At 34.8% G+C, this 12,992-nt stretch overlaps 1 long non-coding RNA gene across 1 annotated transcript in view; it reads right to left on the bottom strand.

Annotated features, from left to right (window-relative positions):
- Positions 1-456: 456 nt before the first annotated feature.
- The window catches only part of LOC144224701 (uncharacterized), a 138,223-nt gene continuing 125,687 nt past the window's right edge, over positions 457-12,992 (bottom strand). Inside the window, exon 3 of the long non-coding RNA XR_013333118.1 lies at positions 457-587. This is a non-coding gene — a long non-coding RNA (uncharacterized LOC144224701). The remainder of the gene's footprint in view (positions 588-12,992) is intronic.

Here is a 12,992-nt window from a genome sequence, read left to right as displayed (position 1 = left end):
TACATTCTCTAGGCTTTCTTACATGTGTCGTGTAAGATAATTGTAAAACAAAAGAAAAAACAAAACAGAGGCTCCATCAGTCTGGACCCCTGAAATACTGTGTGGAAGGAGGATCCCCACCTACCTATGATAATAGGGTAGAAATATGAGCAAGAGTTAAACCTGTATTGAGTTTGAAACCCTATAAATTTTTGATCAACTTCTATAGCTATTGGGCTACCCTAACTAATGCAGGTGGGAAAAAATAGGAAACTTTTAAAATAATCCAAAGAGGCAGGATAAAAGCCTAAATGGAGGCAGTGAGGAAACAGAAAGGAAGATGCTACTAGTTCATGACCTAACAATTTTCTACAACATGTAAGCATTAGTCAGGTGTTAACTACCATAATATCAAGTAGCAACCCCCAAACTCAGTGGCTGTAACAACAAACACTTATTTCTCTTACTCACAAGTCTGTGGGTCGTTGGGTTTGGCTGATCTCTGTTGGGCTCAGGTGGGTTTGGCTTCAGCTGCCAGAGGTTCAGGTCTGTCCTAGATGCCTCACTCTACAGCCTTCAGTGAACTGGGACACGCTCGTCTCATGGCGCTGGCAGAGGCAGGAAAGAGTAAGAAGAAACACATGATTTCTCTTTAGGCCTAGTTCAGAACTAACACTGAATCAACCACTTCTGCCTACGTTTCAGAGTGAAAGCAATTAGCATAACTAAGCCCAACATCAATGGAACATGTAAGTATAATCCTGTCATGGAGGAGGGCAGAATCATGGTAAGGGGAAGAAAGGAAAGAGGAAGAACTGTGAACAAAGGATACAACATACTCCGAAGTGTATCTCAAATTTGTTCTCCTTTGTGAAGCTTTCCACAGTTATTTCAACCTACCTTATTCCTTTTATATTTGCCAGTAATCACATCATTCAGCTCACTTTATAAAAGGAGGCTGCTTTTTTATTCTATTCATTTAACTGGCTAAGAAGGCTGCTATATAACTAGACATAGAAGTGACTACCTAGCTAATGGTCTTGAGATAAACATTCTTCTAACATATTCTCAGAGCAAAAATAATGTTACTTGTTTCGTGTGGCTACACTATGCAAGGGAGAAAGTGCATAATGACATTTAAAGTCCATAACTGGTAAAGTCAGGAGGGATTGAGTTGGTGCTACTCTTGGAAAAGGGAGGTTAATATTTGATTATGTTCACAGAAAAAGTTATCAGCAGGGTATTCTGCAACTACAAAGATTTGTATCTAAAGACTGACTGTGAACTTTGTGATTTACAGGCAATAAATTTATTTAATTTATTTATTTGTTTTTTAAAGGTTATTTCTTGAGGGAGAGTGAGCATGGGTCGGGGAGGGGCAGAGAGACAGGGAGAGAAAGAATCCCAAGCAGCAACGCATGGCTCAGTCTCACAACTGTGAGATCATAACTTGAGTTGGGATCAAGAGTTCGACACTTAATCGACTGAGGCACCCAGGTGCCCCATAAGCAATAGATTTAGAGTGCATACCTACCAGGGTAGAAGGAGAGAGTGTCTCTTTCCTGGGAGTATTAAAGGAGAAAGCTTGATACTGTTTAGTAAGTTGGACTATGACAGAAGGAACAGGAATCCTCACTACCCACAACCAACCCCAAATAATACAAATGGGACTGTGAGGAAGAAAGGCAAGCTCAAAGAGACGTTAGCAGTGAGCAGTCTAGCCCTGACAGTGTCAGCAAAACCCAGGAGAGGCCCCAATCTGGAACCCACATAGCAAAGGTCACATGGCAGGGGTCTCAGGTGAATCTAAAACAGAGCATATGTCTAGGATTTTTAGCAAAAGTAACCATAATAGTTTCTTTTAAATGCTAATAAGGCTTATGTAAGTCTTAATCATACAGAGTAGGCTTAATACATGTTGTACCATATCAAATAAAATTAATGAATGAAAAAAATTTGATTAGTCTTACAAACAGCTATCTCAATACTTCTTATCATCTAATTAAAAAATTCCAAATAGCATTGCCCAGCTACAGTATTGATCTTATTCTCAATATTAGGATCAAATACTTTTTGTTCTTTCCCTCAATATTAAATCTTTCTGTCTAAAGATCCAAATAAATACTTTAAAATAATGAAAATGCCATAATTAAAATAATTACTTAAAAATAAAGTTTTATACTAAAATATAGCAGAAATACTACAAAAAGACAATATTAGTTAAGGTAATTGCAACACATGTATACTTTGTATACTATGTATTCCTTGCATACTATATACACTTTGTAAACTAGCTTTAATGTATAGAGTCTTCCAATAAATAAAGAAAAAAACCCCACATCAGTAGAAACATAGGTAGGGGCGCCTGGGTGGCTCAGTCAGTAAAGCACCTGACTTCGGCTCAGGTCATGATCTCACGGTTCATGAGTTTGAGCCTTGTGTTGGGTGGGCTCTGTGCTGACAACTCGGAGCCTGGAGCCTACTTCAGATTCTGTGTCTCCCTTTCTCTGTGTCCCTCCCCCACTTGCGCTCTGTCTATCTTTCAGAAATAAATAAAACATTTTAAAAAATTTCAAACAAGAAACACAGGTAAAGATACTAATAGGGCAATTGATGAAAGAAATAAAATGATGAGTAACTATAAGATTAGCCCCATTAATAATAAAAGTAAAATTGTTCCTGAAAATGAAATCACTTTTTTTTTACTCTTAAATTGATAAAGACTTTAAAAATATTTAAGTTCAGCAAAGGATTAGGAAATCAGGCATATATTGCTGGAGGGCAAATTATATGCATTCTCTTTGTTTTGCCAATTTTACTTTTAGTTAGTTGGTTTAAGGAAATAAGTGGATGGAATGAAGATTCAGCCATAGGCATGTTCAACACAGTTCTCTTTTTCATAGAAAAAGAAAAGGGAAACAACATGTGTCCAACAATAGAAAACGGATTAGATAAAATACAGTATATCTATATAACAAATTTCAACCATTGGGTAAATAATTCAAAACAATATAACAGTATGGTCTCATTTATAAAGAATTATCTTTCTCTTAAAAAGTAGAAGAATATAAAGTAAAATGCTGAAGGTTGTTATTCCAGGAGATGGCAATATAGATTCAAATTTTCTTATTTTGCTTATCAAAGTTTTAAATATTCTGTAATGAACTTACATCTATCTCTATGTCACTAAAATATACCACATATCGTTTTTAAATAAAACACTTCAATATGTCTAAAAGGCAGTCTTTGGGGCACCTGGATGGCTCAGTTAGTTCAGTCACCATTCTTGATTTCAGCTCAGGTCATGATCCTAGGCTCAAGGGATTGAGCTCCGTGTCGGGCCCTGCGCTGAGTGTGGAACCTGCTTTAGATTCTCTCACTCATGCCCTCTCCAAAAACAAACAAACAAACAACAACAACAAAACCACTTTGCAAATCATTTTGTTTTGAGCACTGGAATAAGGGTATAATTTCCAAAAATGATTATCTTAAAAGAACAACACTCACTCATAATGTAAATTCCCTAATGATAAATAAGATTATATTATTTGAGAATCAAAATTTAATTGGCTAGCTAATTAAAAGCTGGGTATTGATGAAGTGAAGTAGTCTCCTTGCTGAGGAAAAACAAACATACTGGCTATATCAGAAAAAAAAAAAAAAACAGCTCAAAAAGCAGGGGATCCCCAGAAATGTGTTTATATTTGTTACATAAATACTTTCTCTGATTTAGACTGATTGTGTCTAATAATTTTGATCCCTGTTGTACATCTCCAGAAAAAGTGATCACTCTAGGCAAGTCTCCAAAATCAGTCTAGCACTGTTGCATTCAAAGATATAACAAAAAAAGTTTGTAATCATGCCATATATTTGCATCATGTTTTGCAAATTATAAAGCACTTTTATATATATTTCATATCCCCAAAGCAATTTTTATTTTAAGCCTGGAAATGTAAGAAAGAATAATAATAAAAAAAGAGTAACAGATTTAAACTAGTGCTTAGTTCGAATATCTTAAGCAGCTACAAATATTTATTGACTATTTTCTGTAGATAAGAAACATTACATCACTGGATTTTATTGCAACTATTTCCTTTTCTATTTTTTCTCTTAGACTATGAGCTCTGTAAATCATTCATATCTCTTTCCTAACATTTAGCAGAGAACCTGGACCATAGTAAGAGTAAAACCAATGTTTTTAAAAAATTTTTTAATTTTTTTTTTGAATGCTGAATGAATGACGCTCATTTAGAAAAGTTAAATTAACATTTTCTATGTAATATGTCAATTATGTCTCAAAGCTGGAAGCAATTGTTATAAAATTAATTTAGTAATTGATAGATTTAGTCTTTGACACAGGGGCCATTTCACATCGGTGTCAAATTTCAGCTCTGAAGATTCTTCCTAAACCACTCATTATAAGATGTCTCCACAGGTTCATTTGTCAAAATATGTGGTCAAAGTTGTTCTAATCAAACCCATAAACTTCTTTTTCTTAATAATCCATCTGCTATTTAGAGAAGGATTACTGATCAGAAAAGCTATCACATTGCTACGAAACTCCAAACTTCTTGGGAATGATGTAAGTTTAGAATAATAAATAAGTTTTTAAAATAATAAATAAGTTAATAATAATAAGTCACTCTATTTCTATTTCTAAACATAACAAATTTAGAGGCATGACTATCACCTATACCTAAGGGAGAATGTAGCTGCTTCTCTCATACCCAAATTGTACTTCAGTTTAAACTAAAAAAGGTGATTTTTTTTCAAGTGAAAATGCTTTAGCTATAAGCAACAATTTGGGCTTCAAACTATGGAGTTTCAGATAATTTCTTAAAAATAACTTTTAATAGAGAAAGAAATGACTAGGCCCTAGTTATTCAATCTATGGAAATTACAAAAGGGGAGGCCCACTTTGCCAAATTTACAGGTTTGTCCATGGCAGGCTGAACTTAAAAATCAAATAGTCACATTTAAAATCAGCTGCAATTAAGTTATTACTGATCTCTGTCTTATAAGATGAGAGGGAAAAATTTTTCTAATTCCTGTGGTAGCAAACTCAGGCATATTCCATAATATTCTAGAGCTTTCTCCATAGAAATAAGGCTTGTAACTTAAATGAATCCATAACGGCTATTCTGCCCTGATCAAAATCAGGTGAAAATTTTTAACACAGTCCTGTGACTCTTCCTATTTCAGAGAAAAAAGTCCCCCCAAAGTAGTTGAAACCATAACTTCAGTCATCTATGAAAAGGTTTACCTTATCTGTATTTCATCTCAGAGATTCTCAAGGGACAGAGAATTCATTTCCCTGGACAATATCATGGAAGGGTGATTCTCTCCCTGTAAGAGGATGTGGTACTTGTATCTGATATAAATATAAGTCAAGACTGTAGGCTAACTGCCTCGATTAATAATATCTATTAGAATGGTTTTGATTTAGAAATGTATTCCTGTTCTTACTTCATATTCACACTCCAGTGTGAAGTATTTTTTTAATCAAATATATTACCTGATGTAATAATTCAGTCTTAAAATGGAATGTGATATGTTGAAGGATTGCTGCTTTTCTGTTTGCTGCAATTTAGCATAAGGAAAGGGATGTCAAGTATGATCTTTCCCATGAAGTAGTCTACTGTGGAACATGGCTGCCCTCCAAATTATTTAAGGAAAAAAGAAGTCCTAATAACTAACACAGGAGGAAAGCTGTTTCCATGGCAATTGAACTATCAGAAAGCTCAAAGAACAGAGATTCTTTATCTAGCTAGTTTAGGTAGTTCCATTTTTAACTCCTTGCTACTGGCACTCAGAATCAACAGGAGCTCAGGCTAGCCAAGTAAATGTTTATTTTCCAAAACACCAAGAAATAAATCACAATCCAGTTATTATTTCTTGAAAAGGTGATCACTATCCTTGAGAGAGGGGTGAAGAAGGGGAGAGATGAGACAGATGTTTATAAAGAATTTTGGGCAGAAGGCCATGAAGATTAAAGAAGACTCAACAGAACTCCTCATTTGAGTTTAAGAATCATGTACTAAGGACACAGGAGGCCATCAAAAGAAAATTCCTATTCTTTTGTAAAGTCTGTGATAGTGATGCAATCAGTGTACTAGAAAGTATTGAAGAGGGGCACTCATCCCACTTTGGGTGGGGCTGGGAGTCATCAGAGAGGTAAAACCTATACAAGTTTTAAAGGATGAGTCAGTACAAGATAAGCCAGTAAGAATGGAAAGGAACTGGGACAGAAAGGAGAAAAGAGGAAACCAGAATCATTTGTATGGGAAAGAATTCCAAGCAGTTAGTTTTTACTAAAGCAGTTAGTGTTGCTGTATCAAGTGTGAAACAGCTGCCAGAGATAAGACTGGGCAGAAATGAAAAAGCCTCTGGCAGCAGAATCTGTGATTTTGGATTTTATCTAGAAAGTCTATGGAGGGTTTGTATTCTTCCCTGGTAATGGTAAAAACTAATAAAAGAAATGGCAATTATAACTATAGATGTCAATTATTTAGAACTTTCTATACAATAGGCTTATAATTAGCACTTTATATAACACCTAATTTAATATTTATCAAACCAATCAGGTAACTCTATTCTCCTTTGTAACATATGTTTGACTGACTCACCAACTTTTGAATCCCATTGGGAGGGTTAAATCCTTGTTTTTTCAAAGTCCTTAAGTAGAAGTAAGTGAGCACATGACAGTTCTGTCAGTAGAAATTTGGGTTCCTAGAGATGACTTTGCTTTTCTGCTAACATAAAAAGAAAGACAGCAATGGCTATTACTACCACTTCTATCTTCTTCCTGCTTTGAACACAATGAAATGCCTGTAGTTGCAGTGATTCGTTATCTTGAGGTGAAAGAATTGAGGAACAGCCTAGAGAATGGCTGGGAAGCTGGCTCTGACATCCGCAAGCTTGTGCACCCAAATCAGCAGCTGCTTCTTGATTAGTGAAAATGAACCCATTGAGAATTGAAAGTTTTGTTACATACAGTTGTAAGTACACACATTTGATATGTCTATTTTATAGAAGAGGAAAATAAGGTTCCAAATCACTAATAACTTGCCCAAGGTCATGCTTTTAGCAAATGGTTGACTCGGGATTTCAAATCGTTTGACTTTAAAGCTTGGCCTCTTAAACATCTTGACATATCAGTTCGTTTTTCCTCACCCTTTTGCTTGAAAAGGGGCAAGTAGAAGGTAAATCTGTTCGTAGGTTAGAGAGAAAGAACCTTCTTGGCAAAGAAAGGGAAAATTTAAGAACACAAAAATGGAAAACTCACTTTAATAACCCAGTTTACTTTTGGCCTACATGAAAGGAAAAAAGAGATAAAAATGAATAGAGGAATATCTCCCCTACCACAGAGTGCTTTCTTTTCATATATGCAAAGGCTTTTCATTATGCTTCCTTTACTTCTCACAATGAGAAATATATGAATACTAGCTTAAGGTACTGCTTTTCTCTAGGAAATTAGAAATGCAATGAGTATGTTGGCAATGTCTGATAACACAAACTACAACTTTGATGCTTAACTTATTTATTTACTCAAACATTTACTGAATTCTTTTTTTTTTTTTTTTGTTCTTTATAGTAATATGAAGGAAGAACTTGGAAAGCTGGTGAAGGAACAGAAGAATTTCCCTATCACCTCATATTATTTTATATATTTATTATACATACTCTACCACTCCTTTGGTAAACTGACTGTAGCTTGCTGGACCAACCACTGTGTGCCATGCAGGGAGCTTTAACTCACAGGACACATGCACAAAACTGTGACATAAATGAAGTACACGATGGTGGTTAAGAGTACGGGCAATAGCGTCAGTCTGTCTAGACTAGAATCTCAACTATTTACCAATTATGTAACCTTGGAAAAGTTACTTAATTTACCTGTATTTCAGTTGCCACATTTTTTAAATGGGGGATAAGAATAGTATGTACCTCACAGTTTTGTTGAGGTGGGTTAAAGGAGATAACTTAAAGAGCTTAGAACTTCCTTAAAGCTTCAAAAATATTAGCCAATATCATTTTATTTGTCTTTGGAATCTCCACCTACCCTTTATTGCATCTTCCAAATCCTCTCCCCCTTCATACAACTGGTACCCAAGTATTTTATCCTTACCATCAACAATGAACAAAATCTGCATTTACAATGCATTTATAGTATAATATAAGTATATAATGCCTTACCTAGGGGCATATTAAGTATAAAATGCCTCACCTAGAGACCTATTAGGTATAAGATGCCTCACGTAGGGATATTTGTACCTTAAACTTCATTACTAATTGTGGAATGGTTTGTTTACCAGTATATACCAATAAACAGGAAACTATACTGCTGGGCAGGAAGTCCTTTGTAGCATTCTTAGAATCATAAGAGGTAGATAGTTTTCTAGTGGGATATAAGTAAAGCTCTGGGATGAATCATCATTTGAGAGTCAATAGAGTATTTCATACTATAATGTAAGAGATTACTATACTATGATGTCACCTCTGTGACTCCAGCATGGCTACCCACAGTCTAATTTTGTAAGATATGCCTTGTCCTGCCTTGTCATAGATTTTTTTCCTTCGTTTCTTTTTTTTTTTTTCCAGAGCAACAAAAAGGTCTGCAGCTATGTAGAATGGCATCTGCCTTACATCTGTAAATTCTAATAACAGCAAAAGACAGTATATCACTCTTGAATGGATTTGCCAAGTGCCTGAACAAATACCAGGAATACATACATGCTCTGGGTTTCCAGTACCTGTTTGATCTTACTGCAAGGAAAACTCTATTCTTTTTTTTTTTTAAGTTTATTTATTTATTTTGAAAGAGAGAGAGAGGCAGAGAGAGAAGGAGAGAGAGAGATAATACCAAGCAGGCTCCACACTGTCATTGCAGAGGCCAATGCAGGGCTAAATCCCATGAACTGTGAGACCATGACCTAAGCCAAAATCAAGAGTTGAATGCTTACCCAACTGAGCCACGCAGGCACTTGGAAAACTCTATTCTTCAGGAGAAAAGCCCCCAACATATCTTAAAGGAGTATGTAAATATTATTTTTTGAAACACCAAGTTGAATATAATCTATTTAACATAGACAGGTGACTGTCAACTGTATTTCAATTTAAGTCTTTTCAGAAATGTTATTAGAAGATATCCAAGTGCATGTATCACAATAGTACATAAAAATTAAGAGATCAGCCTTCTAAAAGAAAAAAAAAATCATAGAAGTAGTAAAGACCATGCCTCCTTTGTGAAAGGAATTAATACAATTTTATTTAATGAAACCTCACATCCTTTTCTCACTAGCATTAGGGTATAAAGAATATAACTTACATTTGAGATACAGCTGTGTCATAGCTTGGGTATGTAGCTGCTATTTCAAAACTGGTTTAAATGTCCACTTTAAGGCAATATGCAATATTACAGAGAAGTTATTTAATTAGAAGAAGAAAATAACTAGAATATCAATAAAAGAATGACCTTATATGAAAAGGAAGGTGAGCATAGTAATTTAGTAAATTGCTATTCTAGAAAGAATAAGATTTGCTTCTTAAAATCCTCTTTAAAAGTCTTATTACCACAAATTCTTCTTCTTATTTTTTCAAGTGCACCTAAATAGTTCTGCATGGCCTAAAGGACCATGACCAAAGTCTTCTATGTGGCATATAAAAACCTTCACAGTCCAGTCTGCTTACCTCTCAAGCCACTTTTAAATTTTCTTAATTTTTTAAATTTACATCCAAGTTACAAACCACTCTTTTCATATTCATCCTCTGCTTCCTTGCACTTAAAACTTAAGCCATGCTGAACTATTTGCAGTTCCCCAAATGGGACATGCCTCAGGGTTTTATTCATAATTTTTCCTCTGTCTAGAAGTCTTATCCTTTTCATGACCATCTGGTGAACTTGCATTCATCTCACACTTCAGTTAAAATACTGTCTCCTCAGTGTAAAGCCTCCCTCCCAGGGGACTGAGATACTCTTAATTCTTAAAATCTCACTTTAGGTGGTACATAGCTCTATTACAGTTGTTCTGATACTGTATTGTAATAGTTGTTTCCATACATGGCTACCACATAGACAATAAAAAACCCGAGGGAAAAAAGCTATCTTTTAAACTTCACATTCTCTAATGCCTGGTATCATTTCTCACATATACTAGGTACATATATCTATTAAATGAATGAAACTTCGGAGTTCTTATTAATCATTTTCAGTTGTGTATCAGATGTGTTTATTGTATACATTTGTCAAGAATCAGGAAGGATCTGAAGTCTTACCCTACCTACAAGGTAATAAGTTCTATCACCAGACAGATGCTGGTGGAAGAAAACAAGACCCCAGAGCAGAGAAGACGTGAAGATTATTACAGTAATAGCAATAGACAGAGTACCAGCAACTTTTTTTTTTTTGCATTAACTTCCCTTACCTTAAGTCCCATAAGGGCACCCAAATGAGTCCTGATGGATGCTCACAAGTTGTATTACAAGGAGGGAAACCCTGAGCTTAGGAAACCTGAAGTTTTTATACTGGGGAGTAAGCATGCCCGCCCTTCACTTCAGAGTGAGACACATATCTTTCTAAGGCTTCTCACTGTACAAATATCTTTGGAGAGATAGTCCAGAACAAAAGAAGTCAATTCTGTTTGCAAGATGTGCAGAAACATAAGATACCCAAGGAGAACATTCTGCCCAAGGGACTATAGACTAAAAATGACTTTTAACACTTCTAAGACAGAGCAAATAAGAGAGAGCGTGAGTTCTTTGTCCTCTCACATCTAATGTGAAAATTATGGAGGTCCTGTACTGAGATGTGAGAGTGTATCATTCTCAGACTCTAAGTGACTATGTGGATCAGAGCTTCTCTGAACCAGTGCTAGACATGTAACTTGAATGAGAAATAGAATTCTACTGTGTTAAGCCACTGAGACTTCAGAGTTAATCTGTTTTCACAGTTCTTTGTCATGTACAAGTTTTTGTCATGCACAAGTATTTGAAGAACAAAAATTTTATTATTTTGATTTAATTTAAATAGACCCTCCAACGATAAAATTAAATAAGCTTTCATTGAGCTATGAAAATACTGATGAAATCTAATTAACTTGTTTAAAAAATGTAACCACTTCTTTTACTGACATCTATATTCAATAGTTAACTCTGAGAAAGGTGTTGAAATACCTAAGAAGCATGTTTCTCTATACTGTAAGTGTTCTAATGTAAAATAGTGAGCAATCTGCTTTTCCATTTGACCCAGAAACTACACAGATATAAATTTCTATTCTGAATCTATTCACCAATATGTCATTCAGTTTTCATTCTCTCATTCATTCAAGATCCTCTATTAAGTAACTGCTCTGGGTGCTTATAGTAGCATAAAGGCTTATACAAAATGCTATAAGAAATGTTAAAAGCCAGTAATTTTTCTGTCTATTTAATGAATGGTTGGTTTATGGAAGTTCTATTTTTCATTCATAAATTCAGAGCTACATTTGGGCAGGATTCACAAACTTCTTTTAATTCTCTGAAACAAACCTTTAGAAGTCTCCATTTGTAGAATCACAGAGAAAGTATCAAATAAATTTGAAGAAACTGAGAAGAATGAAAAGAAGAATTAAAAATTTCAATATTGTTTCCATTGGCCTGCAGAAAAGTTAAGAAAATGACATCCTCTCAATTTTACAGATTAGAAAACTGAAACTGAGAGAGGTTTATGTAATTTTCCCAGAGCTAACAAGTGGTAAATTGGGATTTGAACCAGACTTTCCTATCACAGCATCTTCCTCTTTCCTAAAACTATACTGCCTGTATCAAAAAGACATTCATGATTAATCTGGGAGGATTTCAAGAGAAGACACTGATGGAACAAAAAGAAGCAGGAGAGCATAGCATGAGATGGGTACCATCACATGAGATAGAGTATAAAATCTGTAAAGGGATATATAAAGAATGTTTAAGCTTAAAAATTTAGATCAGAACTATTCCAGGAAAGACTTGGAATGCTTTGCTAGAAAGGATAGACTCTCTTCACTAGAATACAGAATTAGTAAGAATGGGGAGACAGGAAAGAATATATGACTTAATCTGGTGTCTGCATTCTTGAGAATAATTGATGTGGAATAAATGGCACATATTAAAAGTGGAAAATTTTATGTGTTTTGATATATGTATACTGTAAAATCACCATCATAATCGAGATAATGAACATATCCATCACTTCCTCAAGTCTCTTTATAATGCCTTCCTCTCTTCACCCCTCAATATACAACTACAGGGAAACAGGGAACACCTGATGTGCTTTCTTGTCACCAGAGATCAATGTTTTTTCTAGAATTTTATGTAAATGAAATACACTGGTTTCTTTCTGTTAGCATTTTAAAAAATTCATCCATGTTGCTCATTAGTATTCCAGTATATATGTGTACCACAATTTGTTTATGGACATTTGGGTTGTTTCTAGGTTTGGTCTATGGCAAATAAAACTGCCACAAACATTCTTATACAAGTTTTTCTGTGAATAAATGCTTTCATTTCTTTTGGGGAAATTTATAATATTGCAAATGGCTACAGGGTATGGTAGGTGTATGTGTAACTTTTTTAATGCTGGGACAACAAATCAAAACCACAATAAGATGCCGCTTCTTATCCATGAGGATAGCTATAATAAAAAGATGGAAAATAAGTTTTTATGATGATGAGAGAAATAGGAACCCTAATACATCGTTGGTGGGAATATAAAACGCTGCAGCCACTGTGGAATAAAAGGCATAGCATAGGGAATATGGTCAATGATATTGCAATAGTGTTGTATAGTGACAGATGGTAGCTACCCTTGTGGTGAGCATAGCATCATGTACAGAGAAGTAGAATGACTATGTTGTACACATGAAATTAATGTACACTGTGTGTCAACTATACTCAAATGAAAAAATTAAGAAAAACAAGTATCCTATTGAATTGTACTCTTTAAATGCATTAATATTGCTATATGAATTTTCACCTCAATGTAAAACAAACAAAAA

The sequence above is a fragment of the Crocuta crocuta genome, unplaced genomic scaffold (assembly GCF_008692635.1).
Source record: "Crocuta crocuta isolate KB4526 unplaced genomic scaffold, BGI_CrCroc_1.0 scaffold222, whole genome shotgun sequence".
Classification (NCBI taxonomy): domain Eukaryota; kingdom Metazoa; phylum Chordata; class Mammalia; order Carnivora; family Hyaenidae; genus Crocuta; species Crocuta crocuta.
Note: the sequence above shows the minus strand (reverse complement) of the source record. Positions and strands in the feature narration are given on the sequence as shown.